Source organism: Somniosus microcephalus, chromosome 8, assembly GCF_052327205.1.
Source record: "Somniosus microcephalus isolate GS21.2 chromosome 8, FLI_Smic_1.0, whole genome shotgun sequence".
NCBI lineage: Eukaryota > Metazoa > Chordata > Chondrichthyes > Squaliformes > Somniosidae > Somniosus > Somniosus microcephalus.
The window spans coordinates 102,079,439-102,101,932 of NC_140994.1; positions in this window are offsets into that span (position 1 = coordinate 102,079,439).

Sequence of the window (22,494 nt, forward strand, 5' to 3'; positions counted from 1 at the left end):
CTCGGTCAAAGCCCATCCTGTCCACGAGCTCTCGGCCAAAGCCCATACTGTCCACGAGCTCTCGGTCAAAGCAATCCTGTCCAGGGGCTCTCGGTCAAAGCCCATCCAGTCCGTGGGCTCTCGGTCAAAGCCCATCCTGTCTGGGGTCTCTCAGTCAAACCCATCCTGTCCAGGGGCTCTCGGTCAAAGCCCGCCCTGTCCGGGGGCTCTCGGTCAAAGCCCATCCTGTCCGGGGGCTCTCGGTCAAAACCCATCCTGTCCACGAGCTCTCGGTCAAAGCCAATCCTGTCCGGGGGCTCTCAGTCAAAGCCCATCCTCTCCACGAGCTCTCGGTCAAAGCCCATCCTGTCCACGAGCTGTCGGTCAAAGCCATCCTGTCCAGGGGCTCTCGGTCAAAGCCCATCCTGTCCGGGGGCTCTCGGTCAAAGCCCATCCTGTCCAGGGGCTCTCGGTCAAAGGCCACTCTGTCCGGGGGCTCTGGTTCAAAGCCCATCCTGTCCAGGAGCTCTTGGGCAAAGCCTAAACTGTCCGGGGGCTCTCGGTCAAAGCCCATCCTTTCCAGGGGCTCTCGGTCAAAGGCCATCCTGTCCAGGGGCTCTCGGTCAAAGCCCATCCTGTCGAGGGGGTCTCGGTCAAAGTTCACCCTGTCCGAGGTCTCTCGGTCAAAGCCCATCCTGTACAGGGGCTCTCGGTCAAAGGCCATCCTGTCCACGAGCTCTCGGTCAAAGCCCATCCTGTACAGGGGCTCTCGGTCAAAGGCCATCCTGTCCGGGGGCTCTCGGTCAAAGCCCATCCTGTCCGAGGGCTCTCGGTCAAAGCCCATCCTGTACAGGGGCTCTCGGTCAAAGCCCATCCTGTCCGGGGGCTCTCGGTCAAAGCTCATCCTGTCCAGGGGCTCTCGGTCAAAGCCCATCCTGTCCAGGGGCTCTCGGTCAAAGCCCATCCTGTCCACGAGCTCTCGATCAAAGCCCATCCTCTCCAGGGGCTCTCGGTCAAAGCCCATCCTGTCCAGGGGCTCTTGGTCAAAGCCCATCCTTTCCACGAGCTCTCGGTCAAAGCCCATCCTGTCCAGGGGCTCTCGGTCAAAGCCCATCCTGTCCACGATCTCTCGGCCAAAGCCCATCCTATCGACGAGCTCTCGGTCAAAGCCCATTCTGTCCAGGGGCTTTCGGTCAATGCCAATCCTATCCACGAGCTCTCGGTCAAAGCCTAAACTGTCCGGGGGCACTCGGTCAAAGGTCATCCTTTCCAGGGGCACTCGGTCAAAGCCCATCCTGTCCGAGGCTCTCGGTCAAAGCCTATCCTGTCCACGAGCTCTCGGTCAAAGCCCATCCTGTCCACGAGCTCTCGGTCAAAGCCCATCCTGTCCACGAGCTCTCGGTCAAAACCTATCCTGTCCACGAGCTCTTGGTCAAAGCCAATCCTGTCCGGGGGCTCTCAGTCAAAGCCCATCCTCTCCACGAGCTCTCGGTCAAAGCCCATCCTGTCCACGAGCTGTCGGTCAAAGCCATCCTGTCCAGGGGCTCTCGGTCAAAGCCCATCCTGTCCGGGGGCTCTCGGTCAAAGCCCATCCTGTCTGGGGGCTCTCGGTCAAAGCCCATCCTGTACAGGGGCTCTGGGTCAAAGCCCGCCCTGTCCGGGGGCTCTCGGTCAAAGCCCATCCTGTACAGGGGCTCTCGGTCAAAGCCCAGCCTGTCCACGAGCTCTCGGTCAAAGCCCATCCTGTCCGGGGGCTCTCGGTCAAAGCCCATCCTGTCCACGAGCTCTCGGTCAAAGCCCATCCTGTCCGGGGGCTCTCGGTCAAAGCCCATCCTGTCCACGAGCTCTAGGTCAAAGCCCATCCTGTCCGGGGGCTCTCGGTCAAAGCCCAGCCTGTCCGGGGGCTCTCGGTCAAAGCCCATCCTTTCCATGAGCTCTCGGTCAAAGCCCATCCTGTCCACGAGCTCTCGGTCAAAGCCCACCCAGTCCAGGGGCTCTCGTTCAAAGCCCAGCCTGTCCGGGGGCTCTCGGTCAAAGCCCATCCTGTCCGGGGGCTCTTGGTCAAAGCTCACCCATTCCAGGGGCTCTCGGTCAAAGCTCATCCTGTCCAGGGGCTCTCGGTCAAAGCTCATCCTGTCCAGGCGCTCTCGGTCAAAGCCCATTCTCTCCGGGGGCTCTTGGTGAAAGCTCATCCTGTCCAGGGGATCTCGGTCAAAGCCCATCCTGTCCGGGGGCTCTTGGTGAAAGCTCATCCTGTCCAGGGGATCTCGGTCAAAGCTCATCCTGTCCAGGGGATCTCGGTCAAAGCTCATCCTGTCCAGGGGCTCTCAGTCAAAGCCCATCCTCTCCACGAGCTCTCGGTCAAAGCCCATCCTGTCCACGAGCTGTCGGTCAAAGCCATCCTGTCCAGGGGCTCTCGGTCAAAGCCCATCCTGTCCGGGGGCTCTCGGTCAAAGCCCATCCTGTCCAGGGGCTCTCGGTCAAAGGCCACTCTGTCCGGGGGCTCTGGTTCAAAGCCCATCCTGTCCAGGAGCTCTTGGGCAAAGCCTAAACTGTCCGGGGGCTCTCGGTCAAAGCCCATCCTTTCCAGGGGCTCTCGGTCAAAGGCCATCCTGTCCAGGGGCTCTCGGTCAAAGCCCATCCTGTCGAGGGGGTCTCGGTCAAAGTTCACCCTGTCCGAGGTCTCTCGGTCAAAGCCCATCCTGTACAGGGGCTCTCGGTCAAAGGCCATCCTGTCCACGAGCTCTCGGTCAAAGCCCATCCTGTACAGGGGCTCTCGGTCAAAGGCCATCCTGTCCGGGGGCTCTCGGTCAAAGCCCATCCTGTCCGAGGGCTCTCGGTCAAAGCCCATCCTGTACAGGGGCTCTCGGTCAAAGCCCATCCTGTCCGGGGGCTCTCGGTCAAAGCTCATCCTGTCCAGGGGCTCTCGGTCAAAGCCCATCCTGTCCAGGGGCTCTCGGTCAAAGCCCATCCTGTCCACGAGCTCTCGATCAAAGCCCATCCTCTCCAGGGGCTCTCGGTCAAAGCCCATCCTGTCCAGGGGCTCTTGGTCAAAGCCCATCCTTTCCACGAGCTCTCGGTCAAAGCCCATCCTGTCCAGGGGCTCTCGGTCAAAGCCCATCCTGTCCACGATCTCTCGGCCAAAGCCCATCCTATCGACGAGCTCTCGGTCAAAGCCCATTCTGTCCAGGGGCTTTCGGTCAATGCCAATCCTATCCACGAGCTCTCGGTCAAAGCCTAAACTGTCCGGGGGCACTCGGTCAAAGGTCATCCTTTCCAGGGGCTCTCGGTCAAAGCCCATCCTGTCCGAGGCTCTCGGTCAAAGCCTATCCTGTCCACGAGCTCTCGGTCAAAGCCCATCCTGTCCACGAGCTCTCGGTCAAAGCCCATCCTGTCCACGAGCTCTCGGTCAAAACCTATCCTGTCCACGAGCTCTTGGTCAAAGCCAATCCTGTCCGGGGGCTCTCAGTCAAAGCCCATCCTCTCCACGAGCTCTCGGTCAAAGCCCATCCTGTCCACGAGCTGTCGGTCAAAGCCATCCTGTCCAGGGGCTCTCGGTCAAAGCCCATCCTGTCCGGGGGCTCTCGGTCAAAGCCCATCCTGTCTGGGGGCTCTCGGTCAAAGCCCATCCTGTACAGGGGCTCTGGGTCAAAGCCCGCCCTGTCCGGGGGCTCTCGGTCAAAGCCCATCCTGTACAGGGGCTCTCGGTCAAAGCCCAGCCTGTCCACGAGCTCTCGGTCAAAGCCCATCCTGTCCGGGGGCTCTCGGTCAAAGCCCATCCTGTCCACGAGCTCTCGGTCAAAGCCCATCCTGTCCGGGGGCTCTCGGTCAAAGCCCATCCTGTCCACGAGCTCTAGGTCAAAGCCCATCCTGTCCGGGGGCTCTCGGTCAAAGCCCAGCCTGTCCGGGGGCTCTCGGTCAAAGCCCATCCTTTCCATGAGCTCTCGGTCAAAGCCCATCCTGTCCACGAGCTCTCGGTCAAAGCCCACCCAGTCCAGGGGCTCTCGTTCAAAGCCCAGCCTGTCCGGGGGCTCTCGGTCAAAGCCCATCCTGTCCGGGGGCTCTTGGTCAAAGCTCACCCATTCCAGGGGCTCTCGGTCAAAGCTCATCCTGTCCAGGGGCTCTCGGTCAAAGCTCATCCTGTCCAGGCGCTCTCGGTCAAAGCCCATTCTCTCCGGGGGCTCTTGGTGAAAGCTCATCCTGTCCAGGGGATCTCGGTCAAAGCCCATCCTGTCCGGGGGCTCTTGGTGAAAGCTCATCCTGTCCAGGGGATCTCGGTCAAAGCTCATCCTGTCCAGGGGATCTCGGTCAAAGCTCATCCTGTCCAGGGGCTCTCGGTCAAAGCCCATCCTTTCCAGGGGCTCTTGGGCAAAGCCTAAACTGTCCGGGGGCTCTCGGCCAAAGCCCATCCTTTCCAGGGGCTCTCGGTCAAAGGCCATCCTGTCCAGGGGCTCTCGGTCAAAGCCCATCCTGTCGAGGGGCTCTCGGTCAAATTTCACCCTGTCCGAGGTCTCTCGGTCAAAGCCCATCCTGTCGAGGGGCTCACGGTCAAAGCTCATCCTGTCCACGAGCTCTCGGTCAAAGCCCATCCTGTACAGGGGCTCTCGGTCAAAGCCCATCCTGTCCACGAGCTCTCGGTCAAAGCCCACCCTGTCCAGGGGCTCTCGGTCAAATCCCAGCCTGTCCGGGGGCTCTCGATTAAACCCCATCCTGTCCGGGGGCTCTCGGTCAAAGCTCATCCTGTCCAGGGGCTCTCGGTCAAAGCTCATCCTGTCCAGGGGCACTCGGTCAAAGCTCATCCTGTCCAGGGGCTCTCGGTCAGAGCTCATCCTGTCCAGGGGCTCTCGGTCAAAGCCCATTCTGTCCGGGGGGTCTTGGTCAAAGCTCATCCTGTCCAGGGGATCTTGGTCAAAGCCCATCCTGTCCGGGGGCTCTCGGTCAAAGCCCATCCTGTCCACGAGCTCTTGGTTAAAGCCCATCCTGTCCAGGGGCTTTCGGTCGAAGCCCATCCTGTCCACGAGCTCTCGATCAAAGCCCATCCTCTCCAGGGGCTCTCGGTCAAAGCCCATCCTGTCCAGGGGCTCTTGGTCAAAGCCCATCCTTTCCACGAGCTCTCGGTCAAAGCCCATCCTGTCCAGGGGCTCTCGGTCAAAGCCCATCCTGTCCACGATCTCTCGGTCAAAGCCCATCCTATCGACGAGCTCTCGGTCAAAGCCCATCCTGTCCAGGGGCTTTCGGTCAAAGCCAATCCTATCCACGAGCTCTCGGTCAAAGCCTAAACTGTCCGGGGGCACTCGGTCAAAGGTCATCCTTTCCAGGGGCTCTCAGTAAAAGGCCATCCTGTCCAGTGGCTCTCGGTCAAAGCCTATCCTGTCCGCGAGCTCTCGGTCAAAGCCCATCCTGTCCACGAGCTCTCGGTCAAAACCTATCCTGTCCACGAGCTCTTGGTCAAAGCCTAAACTCTCCGGGGGCTCTCGGTCAAAGCCCATCCTTTCCAGGGGCTGTCGGTCAAAAGCCATCCTGTCCAGGGGCTCTCGGTAAAAGCCCATCCTGTCCATGAGCTCTCGGTCAAAGCCCATCCTGTCTGGGGACACTCAGTCAAAGCCATCATATCCGGGGGCTCTCAGTTTAAGCCCATCCTGTCCAGGGGCTCTCGGTCAAAGGCCACTCTGTCCGGGGGCTCTGGTTCAAAGCCCATCCTGTCCAGGAGTTCTTGGGCAAAGCCTAAACTGTCCGGGGGCTCTCGGTCAAAGCCCATCCTTTCCAGGGGCTCTCGGTCAAAGGCCATCCTGTCCAGGGGCTCTCGGTCAAAGCCCATCCTGTCGAGGGGCTCACGGTCAAAGTTCACCCTGTCCGAGGTCTCTCGGTCAAAGCCCATCCTGTACAGGGGCTCTCGGTCAAAGGCCATCCTGTCCACGAGCTCTCGGTCAAAGCCCATCCTGTACAGGGGCTCTCGGTCAAAGGCTATCCTGTCCGGGGGCTCTCGGTCAAAGCCCATCCTGTCCGAGGGCTCTCGGTCAAAGCCCATCCTGTACAGGGGCTCTCGGTCAAAGCCCATCCTGTCCGGGGGCTCTCGGTCAAAGCTCATCCTGTCCAGGGGCTCTCGGTCAAAGCCCATCCTGTCCAGGGGCTCTCGGTCAAAGCAATCCTGTCCACGAGCTCTCGAACAAAGCCCATCCTGTCCAGCGGCTCTCGGTCAAAGCCCATCCTGTCCAGGGGCTCTCGGTCAAAGCCCATCCTGTCCAGGGATTCTCGGTAAAAGCCCATCCTCTCCAGGGGCTCTCGGTCAAAGCCCATCCTGTCTGGGGGCTCTCAGTCAAAGCCCAACCTGTCCGGGGACTCTCGGTCAAAGCCCATCCTGTCCAGGGGCTCTCGGTCAAAGCCCATCCTGTCCAAGAGCTCTCGGTCAAAGCCCATCCTGTCCGGGGGCTCTCGGTCAAAGCCCATCCTGTCCGGGGGCTCTCGGTCAAAGTCTATCCTGTCCACGAGCTCTCGGTCAAAGCACATCCTGTACAGGGACACTCGGTCAAAGCCTATCCTGTCCATGATCTCTCGGTCAAAGCCTAAACTGTCCGAGGGCTCCCGGTCGAACCCCATCATTTCCAGGGGCTCTCGGTCAAAAGCCATCCTGTCCAAGGGCTCTCGGTCAATGCCCATCCTGTCTGGGGACTCTCGGTCAAAGCCCATCCTGTCCGGGGGCTCTCGGTCAAAGCCATCCTGTCCAGGGGCTCTCGGTCAAAGCCCATCCTGTCCACGAGCTCTCGGTCAAAGCCCATCCTGTCCACGAGCTCTCGGTCAAAGCCATCCTGTCCAGGGGCTCTCGGTCAAAGCCCATCCAGTCCGTGGGCTCTCGGTCAAAGCCCATCCTGTCTGGGGTCTCTCAGTCAAACCATCCTGTCCAGGGGCTCTCGGTCAAAGCCCGCCCTGTCCGGGGGCTCTCGGTCAAAGCCCATCCTGTCCGGGGGCTCTCGGTCAAAACCCATCCTGTCCACGAGCTCTCGGTCAAAGCCAATCCTGTCCGGGGGCTCTCAGTCAAAGCCCATCCTCTCCACGAGCTCTCGGTCAAAGCCCATCCTGTCCACGAGCTGTCGGTCAAAGCCATCCTGTCCAGGGGCTCTCGGTCAAAGCCCATCCTGTGCAGGGGCTCTCGTTCAAAGCCCGCCCTGTCCGGGGGCTCTCATTCAAAGCCCATCCTGTACAGGGGCTCTCGGTCAAAGCCCATCCTGTCCACGAGCTCTCGGTCAAAGCCCATCCTGTCCGGGGGCTCTCGGTCAAAGCCCATCCTGTCCACGAGCTCTCGGTCAAAGCCCATCCTGTCCGGGGGCTCTCGGTCAAAGCCCATCCTGTCCACGAGCTCTAGTTCAAAGCCCATCCTGTCCGGGGGCTCTCGGTCAAAGCCCAGCCTGTCTGGGGGCTCTCGGTCAAAGCCCATCCTTTCCATGAGCTCTCGGTCAAAGCCCATCCTGTCCACGAGCTCTCGGTCAAAGCCCACCCTGTCCAGGGGCTCTCGTTCAAAGCCCAGCCTGTCCGGGGGCTCTCGGTCAAAGCTCACCCATTCCAGGGGCTCTCGGTCAAAGCCCATCCTGTACAGGGGCTCTCGGTCAAAGGCCATCCTGTCCACGAGCTCTCGGTCAAAGCCCATCCTGTACAGGGGCTCTCGGTCAAAGGTAATCCTGTCCGGGGGCTCTCGGTCAAAGCCCATCCTGTCCGAGGGCTCTCGGTCAAAGCCCATCCTGTACAGGGGCTCTCGGTCAAAGCCCATCCTGTCCGGGGGCTCTCGGTCAAAGCTCATCCTGTCCAGGGGCTCTCGGTCAAAGCCCATCCTGTCCAGGGGCTCTCGGTCAAAGCCCATCCTGTCCACGAGCTCTCGATCAAAGCCCATCCTCTCCAGGGGCTCTCAGTCAAAGCCCATCCTGTCCAGGGGCTCTTGGTCAAAGCCCATCCTTTCCACGAGCTCTCGGTCAAAGCCCATCCTGTCCAGGGGCTCTCGGTAAAAGCCCGCCCTGTCCGGGGGCTTTCGTCCAAAGCCCATCCTGTGCAGGGGCTTTCGCTCAAAGCCCATACTGTCCACGAGCTCTCGGTCAAAGCACATCCTGTCCGGGGGCTCTAGGTCAAAGCCCATCCTGTCCACGAGCTCTCGGTCAAAGCCCATCCTGTCCGGGGGCTCTCGGTCAAAGCCCATCCTGTCCACGAGCTCTCGGTCAAAGCCCATCCTGTCCGGGGGCTCTCGGTCAAAGCCCATCCTGTCCACGAGCTCTAGTTCAAAGCCCATCCTGTCCGGGGGCTCTCGGTCAAAGCCCAGCCTGTCTGGGGGCTCTCGGTCAAAGCCCATCCTTTCCATGAGCTCTCGGTCAAAGCCCATCCTGTCCACGAGCTCTCGGTCAAAGCCCACCCTGTCCAGGGGCTCTCGTTCAAAGCCCAGCCTGTCCGGGGGCTCTCGGTCAAAGCTCATCCTGTCCAGGGGCTCTCGGTCAAAGCTCATCCTGTCCAGGGGCACTCGGTCAAAGCCCACCCTGTCCAGGGGCTCTCGTTCAAAGCCCATTCTGTCCGGGGGCTCTTGGTCAAAGCTCATCCTGTCCAGGGGATCTTGGTCAAAGCCCATCCTGTCCGGGGGCTCTCGGTCAAAGCCCATCCTGTCCACGAGCTCTTGGTTAAAGCCCATCCTGTCCAGGGGCTTTCGGTCAAAGCCCATCCTGTCCACGAGCTCTCGATCAAAGCCCATCCTCTCCAGGGGCTCTCGGTCAAAGCCCATCCTGTCCAGGGGCTCTTGGTCAAAGCCCATCCTTTCCACGAGCTCTCGGTCAAAGCCCATCCTGTCCAGGGGCTCTCGGTCAAAGCCCATCCTGTCCACGATCTCTCGGTCAAAGCCCATCCTATCGACGAGCTCTCGGTCAAAGCCCATCCTGTCCAGGGGCTTTCGGTCAAAGCCTAAACTGTCCGGGGGCACTCGGTCAAAGGTCATCCTTTCCAGGGGCTCTCAGTAAAAGGCCATCCTGTCCAGTGGCTCTCGGTCAAAGCCTATCCTGTCCGCGAGCTCTCGGTCAAAGCCCATCCTGTCCACGAGCTCTCGGTCAAAACCTATCCTGTCCACGAGCTCTTGGTCAAAGCCTAAACTCTCCGGGGGCTCTCGGTCAAAGCCCAACCTTTCCAGGGGCTGTCGGTCAAAAGCCATCCTGTCCAGGGGCTCTCGGTCAAAGCCCATCCTGTCCATGAGCTCTCGGTCAAAGCCCATCCTGTCTGGGGACACTCAGTCAAAGCCATCATATCCGGGGGCTCTCAGTTTAAGCCCATCCTGTCCAGGGGCTCTCGGTCAAAGGCCACTCTGTCCGGGGGCTCTGGTTCAAAGCCCATCCTGTCCAGGAGCTCTTGGGCAAAGCCTAAACTGTCCGGGGGCTCTCGGTCAAAGCCCATCCTTTCCAGGGGCTCTCGGTCAAAGGCCATCCTGTCCAGGGGCTCTCGGTCAAAGCCCATCCTGTCGAGGGGCTCACGGTCAAAGTTCACCCTGTCCGAGGTCTCTCGGTCAAAGCCCATCCTGTACAGGGGCTCTCGGTCAAAGGCCATCCTGTCCACGAGCTCTCGGTCAAAGCCCATCCTGTACAGGGGCTCTCGGTCAAAGGCCATCCTGTCCGGGGGCTCTCGGTCAAAGCCCATCCTGTCCGAGGGCTCTCGGTCAAAGCCCATCCTGTACAGGGGCTCTCAGTCAAAGCCCATCCTGTCCGGTGGCTCTCGGTCAAAGCTCATCCTGTCCAGGGGCTCTCGGTCAAAGCCCATCCTGTCCAGGGGCTCTCGGTCAAAGCCATCCTGTCCACGAGCTCTCGAACAAAGCCCATCCTGTCCAGCGGCTCTCGGTCAAAGCCCATCCTGTCCAGGGGCTCTCGGTCAAAGCCCATCTTGTCCAGGGATTCTCGGTAAAAGCCCATCCTCTCCAGGGGCTCTCGGTCAAAGCCCATCCTGTCTGGGGGCTCCCAGTCAAAGCCCATCCTGTCCGGGGACTCTCGGTCAAAGCCCATCCTGTCCAGGGGCTCTCGGTCAAAGACCATCCTGTCCAAGAGCTCTCGGTCAAAGCCCATCCTGTCCGGGGGCTCTCGGTCAAAGCCCATCCTGTCCGGGGGCTCTCGGTCAAAGTCTATCCTGTCCACGAGCTCTCGGTCAAAGCACATCCTGTACAGGGACACTCGGTCAAAGCCTATCCTGTCCATGATCTCTCGGTCAAAGCCTAAACTGTCCGAGGGCTCCCGGTCGAACCCCATCCTTTCCAGGGGCTCTCGGTCAAAAGCCATCCTGTCCAAGGGCTCTCGGTCAAAGCCCATCCTGTCTGGGGACTCTCGGTCAAAGCCCATCCTGTCCGGGGGCTCTCGGTCAAAGCCATCCTGTCCAGGGGCTCTCGGTCAAAGCCCATCCTGTCCACGAGCTCTCGGTCAAAGCCCATCCTGTCCACGAGCTCTCGGTCAAAGCCATCCTGTCCAGGGGCTCTCGGTCAAAGCCCATCCAGTCCGTGGGCTCTCGGTCAAAGCCCATCCTGTCTGGGGTCTCTCAGTCAAACCATCCTGTCCAGCGGCTCTCGGTCAAAGCCCGCCCTGTCCGGGGGCTCTCGGTCAAAGCCCATCCTGTCCGGGGGCTCTCGGTCAAAACCCATCCTGTCCACGAGCTCTCGGTCAAAGCCAATCCTGTCCGGGGGCTCTCAGTCAAAGCCCATCCTCTCCACGAGCTCTCGGTCAAAGCCCATCCTGTCCACGAGCTGTCGGTCAAAGCCATCCTGTCCAGGGGCTCTCGGTCAAAGCCCATCCTGTGCAGGGGCTCTCGTTCAAAGCCCGCCCTGTCCGGGGGCTCTCGTTCAAAGCCCATCCTGTACAGGGGCTCTCGGTCAAAGCCCATCCTGTCCACGAGCTCTCGGTCAAAGCCCATCCTGTCCGGGGGCTCTCGGTCAAAGCCCATCCTGTCCACGAGCTCTCGGTCAAAGCCCATCCTGTCCGGGGGCTCTCGGTCAAAGCCCATCCTGTCCACGAGCTCTAGTTCAAAGCCCATCCTGTCCGGGGGCTCTCGGTCAAAGCCCAGCCTGTCTGGGGGCTCTCGGTCAAAGCCCATCCTTTCCATGAGCTCTCGGTCAAAGCCCATCCTGTCCACGAGCTCTCGGTCAAAGCCCACCCTGTCCAGGGGCTCTCGTTCAAAGCCCAGCCTGTCCGGGGGCTCTCGGTCAAAGCTCACCCATTCCAGGGGCTCTCGGTCAAAGCTCATCCTGTCCAGGGGCTCTTGGTCAAAGCTCATCCTGTCTGGGGACTCTCGGTCAAAGCTCATCCTGTCCAGGCGCTCTCGGTCAAAGCCCATTCTGTCCGGGGGCTCTTGGTTAAAGCTCATCCTGTCCAGGGGATCTCGGTCAAAGCCCATCCTGTCCGGGGGCTCTCGGTCAAAGCTCATCCTGTCCAGGGGCTCTCGGTCAAAGCCCATCCTGTCCAGGGGCTCTCGGTCAAAGCCCATCCTGTCCACGAGCTCTCGATCAAAGCCCATCCTCTCCAGGGGCTCTCGGTCAAAGCCCATCCTGTCCAGGGGCTCTCGGTCAAAGCTCATCCTGTCCAGGGGCTCTCGGTCAAAGCCTATCCTGTCCAGGGGCTCTCGGTCAAAGCCCATCCTGTCCACGAGCTCTCGATCAAAGCCCATCCTCTCCAGGGGCTCTCGGTCAAAGCCCATCCTGTCCAGGGGCTCTTGGTCAAAGCCCATCCTTTCCACGAGCTCTCGGTCAAAGCCCATCCTGTCCAGGGGCTCTCGGTCAAAGCCCATCCTGTCCACGATCTCTCGGTCAAAGCCCATCCTATCGACGAGCTCTCGGTCAAAGCCCATCCTGTCCAGGGGCTTTCGGTCAAAGCCAATCCTATCCACGAGCTCTCGGTCAAAGCCTAAACTGTCCGGGGGCACTCGGTCAAAGGTCATCCTTTCCAGGGGCTCTCAGTAAAAGGCCATCCTGTCCAGTGGCTCTCGGTCAAAGCCTATCCTGTCCGCGAGCTCTCGGTCAAAGCCCATCCTGTCCACGAGCTCTCGGTCAAAACCTATCCTGTCCACGAGCTCTTGGTCAAAGCCTAAACTCTCCGGGGGCTCTCGGTCAAAGCCCATCCTTTCCAGGGGCTGTTGGTCAAAAGCCATCCTGTCCAGGGGCTCTCGGTCAAAGCCCATCCTGTCCATGAGCTCTCGGTCAAAGCCCATCCTGTCTGGGGACACTCAGTCAAAGCCATCATATCCGGGGGCTCTCAGTTTAAGCCCATCCTGTCCAGGGGCTCTCGGTCAAAGGCCACTCTGTCCGGGGGCTCTGGTTCAAAGCCCATCCTGTCCAGGAGCTCTTGGGCAAAGCCTAAACTGTCCGGGGGCTCTCGGTCAAAGCCCATCCTTTCCAGGGGCTCTCGGTCAAAGGCCATCCTGTCCAGGGGCTCTCGGTCAAAGCCCATCCTGTCGAGGGGCTCTCGGTCAAAGTTCACCCTGTCCGAGGTCTCTCGGTCAAAGCCCATCCTGTACAGGGGCTCTCGGTCAAAGGCCATCCTGTCCACGAGCTCTCGGTCAAAGCCCATCCTGTACAGGGGCTCTCGGTCAAAGGCCATCCTGTCCGGGGGCTCTCGGTCAAAGCCCATCCTGTCCGAGGGCCCTCGGTCAAAGCCCATCCTGTACAGGGGCTCTCGGTCAAAGCCCATCCTGTCCGGGGGCTCTCGGTCAAAGCTCATCCTGTGCAGGGGCTTTCGCTCAAAGCCCATACTGTCCACGAACTCTCGGTCAAAGCACATCCTGTCCGGGGGCTCTAGGTCAAAGCCCATCCTGTCCACGAGCTCTCGGTCAAAGCCCATCCTGTCCGGGGGCTCTCGGTCAAAGCCCATCCTGTCCACGAGCTCTCGATCAAAACCCAACCTGTCCGGGGGCTCTCGGTCGAAGCCTAAACTGTCCGGGGGCTCTCGGTCAAAGCCCATCCTGTCCATGAGCTCTCGGTCAAAGCCCATCCTGTCCACGATCTCTCGGTCAAAGCCCACCCTGTCCAGGGGCTCTCGGTCAAAGCCCAGCCTGTCCGGGGGCTCTCGTTCAAACCCCATCCTGTCCGGGGGCTCTCGGTCAAAACTCATCCTGTCCAGGGGCTCTCGGTCAAAGCTCATCCTGTCCAGGGGCTCTCGGTCAAAGCTCATCCTGTCCAGGGGCACTCGGTCAAAGCTCATCCTGTCCAGGGGCTCTCGGTCAGAGCTCATCCTGTCCAGGGGCTCTCGGTCAAAGCCCATTCTGTCCGGGGGGTCTTGGTCAAAGCTCATCCAGTCCAGGGGATCTTGATCAAAGCCCATCCTGTCCGGGGGCTCTCGGTCAAAGCCCATCCTGTCCACGAGCTCTTGGTTAAAGCCCATCCTGTCCGGGGGCTCTCGGTCAAAGCCCAGCCTGTCCGGGGGCTCTCGGTCAAAGCCCATCCTGTCCACGAGCTCTCGGTCAAAGCCCATCCTGTCCACGAGCTCTCGGTCAAAGCCCATCCTGTCCAGGGGCTCTCGGTCAAAGCCCATCCTGTCCAGGGGCTCTCGGTCAAAGCCCATCCTGTCCACGGATTCTCAGTAAAAGCCCATCCTGTCCAGGGGCTTTCGGTCAAAGCCCATCCTGTCTGGGGTCTCTCAGTCAAAGCCCACCCTGTCCGGGGGCTCTCGGTCAAAGCCCATCCTGTCCAGGGGCTCTCGGTCAAAGCCCATCCTGTCCAAGAGCTCTCGGTCAAAGCCCATCCTGTCCGGGGGCTCTCGGTCAAAGCCCATCCTGTCCGGGGGCTCTCGGTCAAAGTCTATCCTGTCCACGAGCTCTCGGTCAAAGCACATCCTGTCCAGGTACTCTCGGTCAAAGCCTATCCTGTCCATGATCTCTCGGTCAAAGCCTAAACTGTCCGAGGGCTCCCGGTCGAACCCCATCCTTTCCAGGGGCTCTCGGTTAAAAGCCATCCTGTCCAGGGGCTCTCGGTCAAAGCCCATCCTGTCCAGGGGCTCTCGGTCAAAGCCATCCTGTCCAGGGGCTCTCGGTCAAAGCCCATCCTGTCCAGGGGCTCTCGGTCAAAGCCCATCCTGTCCACGAGCTCTCGGTCAAAGCCCATCCTGTCCACGAGGTCTCGGTCAAAGCCATCCTGTCCAGGGGCTCTCGGTCAAAGCCCATCCTGTCCGGGGTCTCTCAATCAAAACCCATCCTGTCCAGGGGCTCTCGGTCAAAGCCCGCCTTGTCCGGGGGCTTTCGGTCTAAGCCCATCCTGTCCGGGGGCTCTCGGTCAAAGCCCATCCTGTCCACGAGCTCTCGGTCAAAGCCAATCCTGTCCGGGGGCTCTCGGTCAAAGCCCATCTTGTCCACGAGCTCTCGGTCAAAGCTCATCCTGTCCACGAGCTCTCGGTCAAAGCCATCCTGTCCAGGGGCTCTCGGTCAAAGCCCATCCTGTCCGGGGGCTCTCGGTCAAAGCCCATCCTGTCCAGGGGCTCTCGGTCAAAGCCCGCCATGTCCGGGGGCTCTCGGTCAAAGCCCATCCTGTACAGGGGCTCTCGGTCAAAGCCCATCCTGTCCACATGCTGTCGGTCAATGCCCATCCTGTCCGGGGGTTCTCGGTCAAAGCCCATCCTGTCCAGGGGCTCTCGGTCAAAGCCCATCCTGTCCGGGGGCTCTCGGTCAAAGCCCATCCTGTCCGCGGGTTTTCGGTCAAAGCCCATCCTGTCCGGGGTCTCTCAGTCAAAGCCCATCCTGTCCAGGGGCTCTCGGTCAAAGCCCGCCCTGTCCGGGGGCTCTCGGTGAAAGCCCATCCTGTCCGGGGGCTCTCGGTCAAAGCCCATCCTGCCCACGAGCTCTCGGTCAAAGCCAATCCTGTCCCGGGGCTCTCGGTCAAAGTCCATCCTGTCCACGAGCTCTTGGTCAAAGCCCATCCTGTCCACAAGCTCTCGGTCAACACCATCCTGTCCAGGGGCTCTCGGTCAAAGCCCATCCTGTCCGGGGGCTCTCGGTCAAAGCCCATCCTGTCCACGAGCTCTCGGTCAAAGCCCATCCTGTCCATGAGCTCTCGGTCAAAGCCCATCCTGTCTGGGGGCTCTCAGTCAAAGCCCATTCTGTCCATGTGCTCTCGGTCAAAGCCATCCAGTCCACGAGCTCTCGAACAAAGCCCATCCTGTCCAGCGGCTCTCGGTCAAAGCCCATCCTGTCCAGGGGCTCTCGGTCAAAGCCCATCCTGTCCAGGGATTCTCGGTAAAAGCCCATCCTCTCCAGGGGCTCTCGGTCAAAGCCCATCCTGTCTGGGGGCTCTCAGTCAAAGCCCATCCTGTCCGGGGACTCTCGGTCAAAGCCCATCCTGTCCAGGGGCTCTCGGTCAAAGCCCATCCTGTCCAAGAGCTCTCGGTCAAAGCCCATCCTGTCCAGGGGCTCTCGGTCAAAGCCCATCCTGTCCGGGGGCTCTCGGTCAAAATCTATCCTGTCCACGAGCTCTCGGTCAAAGCACATCCTGTACAGGGACTCTCGGTCAAAGCCTATCCTGTCCATGATCTCTCGGTCAAAGCCTAAACTGTCCAAGGGCTCCCGGTCGAACCCCATCCTTTCCAGGGGCTCTCGGTCAAAAGCCATCCTGTCCAAGGGCTCTCGGTCAAAGCCCATCCTGTCTGGGGACTCTCGGTCAAAGCCCATCCTGTCCGGGGGCTCTCGGTCAAAGCCATCCTGTCCAGGGGCTCTCGGTCAAAGCCATCCTGTCCAGGGGCTCTCGGTCAAAGCCCATCCTGTCCACGAGCTCTCGGTCAAAGCCCATCCTGTCCACGAGCTCTCGGTCAAAGCCCTTCCTGTCTGGGGTCTCTCAGTCAAACCCATCCTGTCCAGGGGCTCTCGGTCAAAGCCCGCCCTGTCCGGGGGCTCTCGGTCAAAGCCCATCCTGTCCGGGGGCTCTCGGTCAAAACCCATCCTGTCCACGAGCTCTCGGTCAAAGCCAATCCTGTCCGGGGGCTCTCAGTCAAAGCCCATCCTCTCCACGAGCTCTCGGTCAAAGCCCATCCTGTCCACGAGCTGTCGGTCAAAGCCATCCTGTCCAGGGGCTCTCGGTCAAAGCCCATCCTGTCCGGGGGCTCTCGGTCAAAGCCCATCCTGTCTGGGGGCTCTCAGTCAAAGCCCATCCTGTCCAGGGGCTCTCGTTCAAAGCCCGCCCTGTCCGGGGACTCTCGGTCAAAGCCCATCCTGTACAGGGGCTCTCGGTCAAAGCCCATCCTGTCCACGAGCTCTCGGTCAAAGCCCATCCTGTCCGGGGGCTCTCGGTCAAAGCCCATCCTGTCCACGAGCTCTCGGTCAAAGCCCATCCTGTCCGGGGGCTCTCGGTCAAAGCCCATCCTGTCCATGAGCTCTCGGTCAAAGCCCATCCTGTCCACGAGCTCTCGGTCAAAGCCCACCCTGTCCAGGGGCTCTCGTTCAAAGCCCAGCCTGTCCGGGGGCTCTCGGTCGAAGCCCATCCTGTCCGGGGGCTCTTGGTCAAAGCTCACCCATTCCAGGGGCTCTCGGTCAAAGCTCATCCTGTCCAGGGGCTCTCGGTCAAAGGCCACTCTGTCCGGGGGCTCTGGTTCAAAGCCCATCCTGTCCAGGAGCTCTTGGGCAAAGCCTAAACTGTCCGGGGGCTCTCGGTCAAAGCCCATCCTTTCCAGGGGCTCTCGGTCAAAGGCCATCCTGTCCAGGGGCTCTCGGTCAAAGCCCATCCTGTCGAGGGGCTCTCGGTCAAATTTCACCCTGTCCGAGGTCTCTCGGTCAAAGCCCATCCTGTACAGTGGCTCTCGGTCAAAGGCCATCCTGTCCACGAGCTCTCGGTCAAAGCCCATCCTGTACAGGGGCTCTCGGTCAAAGGCCATCCTGTCCGGGGGCTCTCGGTCAAAGCCCATCCTGTCCGAGGGCTCTCGGTCAAAGCCCATCCTGTACAGGGGCTCTCGGTCAAAGCCCATCCTGTCCGGGGGCTCTCGGTCAAAGCTCATCCTGTCCAGGGGCTCTCGGTCAAAGCCCATCCTGTCCAGGGGCTCTCGGTCAAAGCCCATCCTGTCCACGAGCTCTCGATCAAAGCCCATCCTCTCCAGGGGCTCTCGGTCAAAGCCCATCCTGTCCAGGGGCTCTTGGTCAAAGCCCATCCTTTCCACGAGCTCTCGGTCAAAGCCCATCCTGTCCAGGGGCTCTCGGTCAAAGCCCATCCTGTCCACGATCTCTCGGCCAAAGCCCATCCTATCGACGAGCTCTCGGTCAAAGCCCATCCTGTCCAGGGGCTTTCGGTCAATGCCAATCCTATCCACGAGCTCTTGGTCAAAGTCTAAACTGTCCGGGGGCACTCGGTCAAAGGTCATCCTTTCCAGGGGCTCTCGGTCAAAGCCCATCCTGTCCGAGGCTCTCGGTCAAAGCCTATCCTGTCCACGAGCTCTCGGTCAAAGCCCATCCTGTCCACGAGCTCTCGGTCAAAACCTATCCTGTCCACGAGCTCTTGTTCAAAGCCTAAACTCTCCGGGGGCTCTCGGTCAAACCCCATCCTTTCCAGGGGCTGTTGGTCAAAAGCCATCCTGTCCAGGGGCTCTCGGTCAAAGCCCATCCTGTCCATGAGCTCTCGGTCAAAGCCCATCCTGTCAGGGGACACTCAGTCAAAGCCATCATATCCGGGGGCTCTCAGTTTAAGCCCATCCTGTCCAGGGGCTCTCGGTCAAAGGCCACTCTGTCCGGGGGCTCTGGTTCAAAGCCCATCCTGTCCAGGAGCTCTTGGGCAAAGCCTAAACTGTCCGGGGGCTCTCGGCCAAAGCCCATCCTTTCCAGGGGCTCTCGGTCAAAGGCCATCCTGTCCAGGGGCTCTCGGTCAAAGCCCATCCTGTCGAGGGGCTCTCGGTCAAATTTCACCCTGTCCGAGGTCTCTCGGTCAAAGCCCATCCTGTACAGGGGCTCTCGGTCAAAGGCCATCCTGTCCACGAGCTCTCGGTCAAAGCCCATCCTGTACAGGGGCTCTCGGTCAAAGGCCATCCTGTCCGGGGGCTCTCGGTCAAAGCCCATCCTGTCCGAGGGCTCTCGGTCAAAGCCCATCCTGTACAGGGGCTCTCGGTCAAAGGCCATCCTGTCCAGGTGCTCTCGGTCAAAGCCCATCCTGTCCACGAGCTCTCGGTCAAAGCCCATCCTGTCCACGAGCTCTCGGTCAAAGCCATCCTGTCCAGGGGCTCTCGGTCAAAGCCCATTCTGTCCGGGGGCTCTCGGTCAAAGCCCATCCTGTCCGGGGTATCTCAGTCAAAGCCCGCCCTGTCCGGGGGCTCTCGGTCAAAGCCCGCCCTGTCCGGGGGCTCTCGGTCAAAGCCCATCCTGTCCACGAGCTCTCGGTCAAAGCCCATCCTGTCCGGGGGCTCTCGGTCAAAGCCCATCCTGTCCACGAGCTCTCGGTCAAAGCCAATCCTGTCCGGGGGATCTCGGTCAAAGCCCATCCTGTCCACGAGCTCTCGGTCAAAGCCCATCCTGTCCACGAGCGCTCGGTCAACGCCATCCAGTCCAGGGGCTCTCGGTCAAAGCCCATCCTGTCCGGGGGCTCTCGGTCAAAGCCCATCCTGTCTGGGTGCTCTCAGACAAAGCCCATCCTGTCCAGGGGCTCTCGGTCAAAGCCCGCCCTGTCTGGGTCTCTAGGTCAAAGCCCATCCTGTCCACGAGCTCTCGGTCAAAGCCCATCCTGTCCGGGGGCTCTCGGTCGAATCCTAAACTGTGGGGGGCTCTCGGTCAAAGCCCATCCTGTCCATGAGCTCTCGGTCAAAGCCCATCCTGTCCACGAGCTCTCGGTCAAAGCCCACCCTGTCCAGGGGCTCTCGGTCAAATCCCAGCCTGTCCGGGGGCTCTCGATTAAACCCCATCCTGTCCGGGGGCTCTCGGTCAAAGCTCATCCTGTCCAGGAGCTCTCGGTCAAAGCTCATCCTGTCCAGGGGCTCTCGGTCAAAGCTCATCCTGTCCAGGGGCACTCGGTCAAAGCTCATCCTGTCCAGGGGCTCTCGGTCAGAGCTCATCCTGTCCAGGGGCTCTCGGTCAAAGCCCATTCTGTCCGGGGGCTCTTGGTCAAAGCTCATCCTGTCCAGGGGATCTTGGTCAAAGCCCATCCTGTCCGGGGGCTCTCGGTCAAAGCCCATCCTGTCCACGAGCTCTTGGTTAAAGCCCAACCTGTCCGGGGGCTCTCGGTCAAAGCCCAGCCTGTCCGGGGTCTCTCGGTCAAAGCCCATCCTGTCCATGAGCTCTCGGTCAAAGCCCATCCTGTCCACGAGCTCTCGGTCAAAGCCCATCCTGTCTGGGGGCTCTCAGTCAAAGCCCATCCTGTCCATGTGCTCTCGGTCAAAGCCATCCTGTCCACGAGCTCTCAAACAAAGCCCATCCTGTCCAGGGGCTCTCGGTCAAAGCTCATCCTGTCCAGGGGCTCTCGGTCAAAGCCCATCCTGTCCAGGGATTCTCAGTAAAAGCCCATCCTGTCCAGGGGCTTTCGGTCAAAGCCCATCCTGTCTGGGGGCTCTCAGTCAAAGCCCATCCTGTCCGGGGGCTCTCGGTCAAAGCCCATCCTGTCCAGGGGCTCTCGGTCAAAGCCCATCCTGTCCAAGAGCTCTTGGTCAAAGCCCATCCTGTCCGGGGGCTCTCGGTCAAAGCCCATCCTGTCCGGGGGCTCTCGGTCAAAGTCTATCCTGTCCACGAGCTCTCGGTCAAAGCACATCCTGTCCAGGGACTCTCGGTCAAAGCCTATCCTGTCCACGATCTCTCGGTCAAAGCCTTAACTGTCCGAGGGCTCCTGGTCGAACCCCATCCTTTCCAGGGGCTCTCGGTTAAAAGCCATCCTGTCCAGGGGCTCTCGGTCAAAGCCCATCCTGTCCAGGGGCTCTCGGTCAAAGCCCATCCTGTCCACGAGCTCTCGGTCAAAGCCCATCCTGTCCACGAGCTCTCGGTCAAAGCCATCCTGTCCAGGGGCTCTCGGTCAAAGCCCATCCTGTCCGGGGTCTCTCAATCAAAACCCATCCTGTCCAGGGGCTCTCGGTCAAAGCCCGCCTTGTCCGGGGGCTTTCGGTCAAAGCCCATCCTGTCCACGAGCTCTCGGTCAAAGCCAATCCTGTCCGGGGGCTCTCGGTCAAAGCCCATCCTGTCCACGAGCTCTCGGTCAAAGCTCGACCTGTCCACGAGCTCTCGGTCAAAGCCCATCCTGTCCAAGAGCTCTCGGTCAAAGCCCATCCTGTCCGGGGACTCTCGGTCAAAGCCCATCCTGTCCGGGGGCTCTCGGTCAAAGTCTATCCTGTCCACGAGCTCTCGGTCAAAGCACATTCTGTACAGGGACTCTCGGTCAAAGCCTATCCTGTCCATGATCTCTCGGTCAAAGCCTAAACTGTCCGAGGGCTCCCGGTCGAACCCCATCCTTTCCAGGGGCTCTCGGTCAAAAGCCATCCTGTCCAAGGGCTCTCGGTCAAAGCCCATCCTGTCTGGGGACTCTCGGTCAAAGCCCATCCTGTCCGGGGGCTCTCGGTCAAAGCCATCCTGTCCAGGGGCTCTCGGTCAAAGCCATCCTGTCCAGGGGCTCTCGGTCAAAGCCCATCCTGTCCACGAGCTCTCGGTCAAAGCCCATCCTGTCCACGAGCTCTCGGTCAAAGCCATCCTGTCCAGGGGCTCTCGGTCAAAGCCCATCCAGTCCGTGGGCTCTCGGTCAAAGCCCATCCTGTCTGGGGTCTCTCAGTCAAACCCATCCTGTCCAGGGGCGCTCGGTCAAAGCCCGCCCTGTCCGGGGGCTCTCGGTCAAAGTCCATCCTGTCCGGGGGCTCTCGGTCAAAACCCATCCTGTCCACGAGCTCTCGGTCAAAGCCAATCCTGTCCGGGGGCTCTCAGTCAAAGCCCATCCTCTCCACGAGCTCTCGGTCTAAGCCCATCCTGTCCACGAGCTGTCGGTCAAAGCCATCCTGTCCAGGGGCTCTCGGTCAAAGCCCATCCTGTCCGGGGGCTCTCGGTCAAAGCCCATCCTGTCTGGGGGCTCTCAGTCAAAGCCCATCCTGTCCAGGGGCTCTCGTTCAAAGCCCGCCCTGTCCGGGGGCTCTCGGTCAAATCCCATCCTGTACAGGGGCTCTCGGTCAAAGCCCATCCTGTCCACGAGCTCTCGGTCAAAGCCCATCCTGTCCGGGGGCTGTCGGTCAAAGCCCATCCTGTCCACGAGCTCTCGGTCAAAGCCCATCCTGTCCGGGGGCTCTCGGTCAAAGCCCATCCTGTCCACGAGCTCTAGGTCAAAGCCCATCCTGTCCGGGGGCTCTCGGTCAAAGCCCAGCCTGTCCGGGGGCTCTCGGTCAAAGCCCATCCTTTCCATGAGCTCTCGGTCAAAGCCCATCCTGTCCACGAGCTCTCGGACAAAGCCCACCCAGTCCAGGGGCTCTCGTTCAAAGCCCAGCCTGTCCGGGGGCTCTCGGTCAAAGCCCATCCTGTCCGGGGGCTCTTGGTCAAAGCTCACCCATTCCAGGGGCTCTCGGTCAAAGCTCATCCTGTCCAGGGGCTCTCGGTCAAAGCTCATCCTGTCTGGGGACTCTCGGTCAAAGCTCATCCTGTCCAGGCGCTCTCGGTCAAAGCCCATTCTGTCCGGGGGCTCTTGGTTAAAGCTCATCCTGTCCAGGGGATCTCGGTCAAAGCCCATCCTGTCCGGGGGCTCTCGGTCAAAGCTCATCCTGTCCAGGGGCTCTCGGTCAAAGCCCATCCTGTCCAGGGGCTCTCGGTCAAAGCCCATCCTGTCCACGAGCTCTCGATCAAAGCCCATCCTCTCCAGGGGCTCTCGGTCAAAGCCCATCCTGTCCAGGGGCTCTTGGTCAAAGCCCATCCTTTCCACGAGCTCTCGGTCAAAGCCCATCCTGTCCAGGGGCTCTCGGTCAAAGCCCATCCTGTCCACGATCTCTCGGTCAAAGCCCATCCTATCGACGAGCTCTCGGTCAAAGCCCATGCTGTACAGGGGCTTTCGGTCAAAGCCAATCCTATCCACGAGCTCTCGGTCAAAGCCTAAACTGTCCGGGGGCACTTGGTCAAAGGTCATCCTTTCCAGGGGCTCTCAGTAAAAGGCCATCCTGTCCAGTGGCTCTCGGTCAAAGCCTATCCTGTCCACGAGCTCTCGGTCAAAGCCCATCCTGTCCACGAGCTCTCGGTCAAAACCTATCCTGTCCACGAGCTCTTGGTCAAAGCCTAAACTCTCCGGGGGCTCTCGGTCAAAGCCCATCCTTTCCAGGGGCTGTCGGTCAAAAGCCATCCTGTCCAGGGGCTCTCGGTCAAAGCCCATCCTGTCCATGAGCTCTCGGTCAAAGCCCATCCTGTCTGGGGACACTCAGTCAAAGCCATCATATCCGGGGGCTCTCAGTTTAAGCCCATCCTGTCCAGGGGCTCTCGGTCAAAGGCCACTCTGTCCGGGGGCTCTGGTTCAAAGCCCATCCTGTCCAGGAGCTCTTGGGCAAAGCCTAAACTGTCCGGGGGCTCTCGGTCAAAGCCCATCCTTTCCAGGGGCTCTCGGTCCAAGGCCATCCTGTCCAGGGGCTCTCGGTCAAA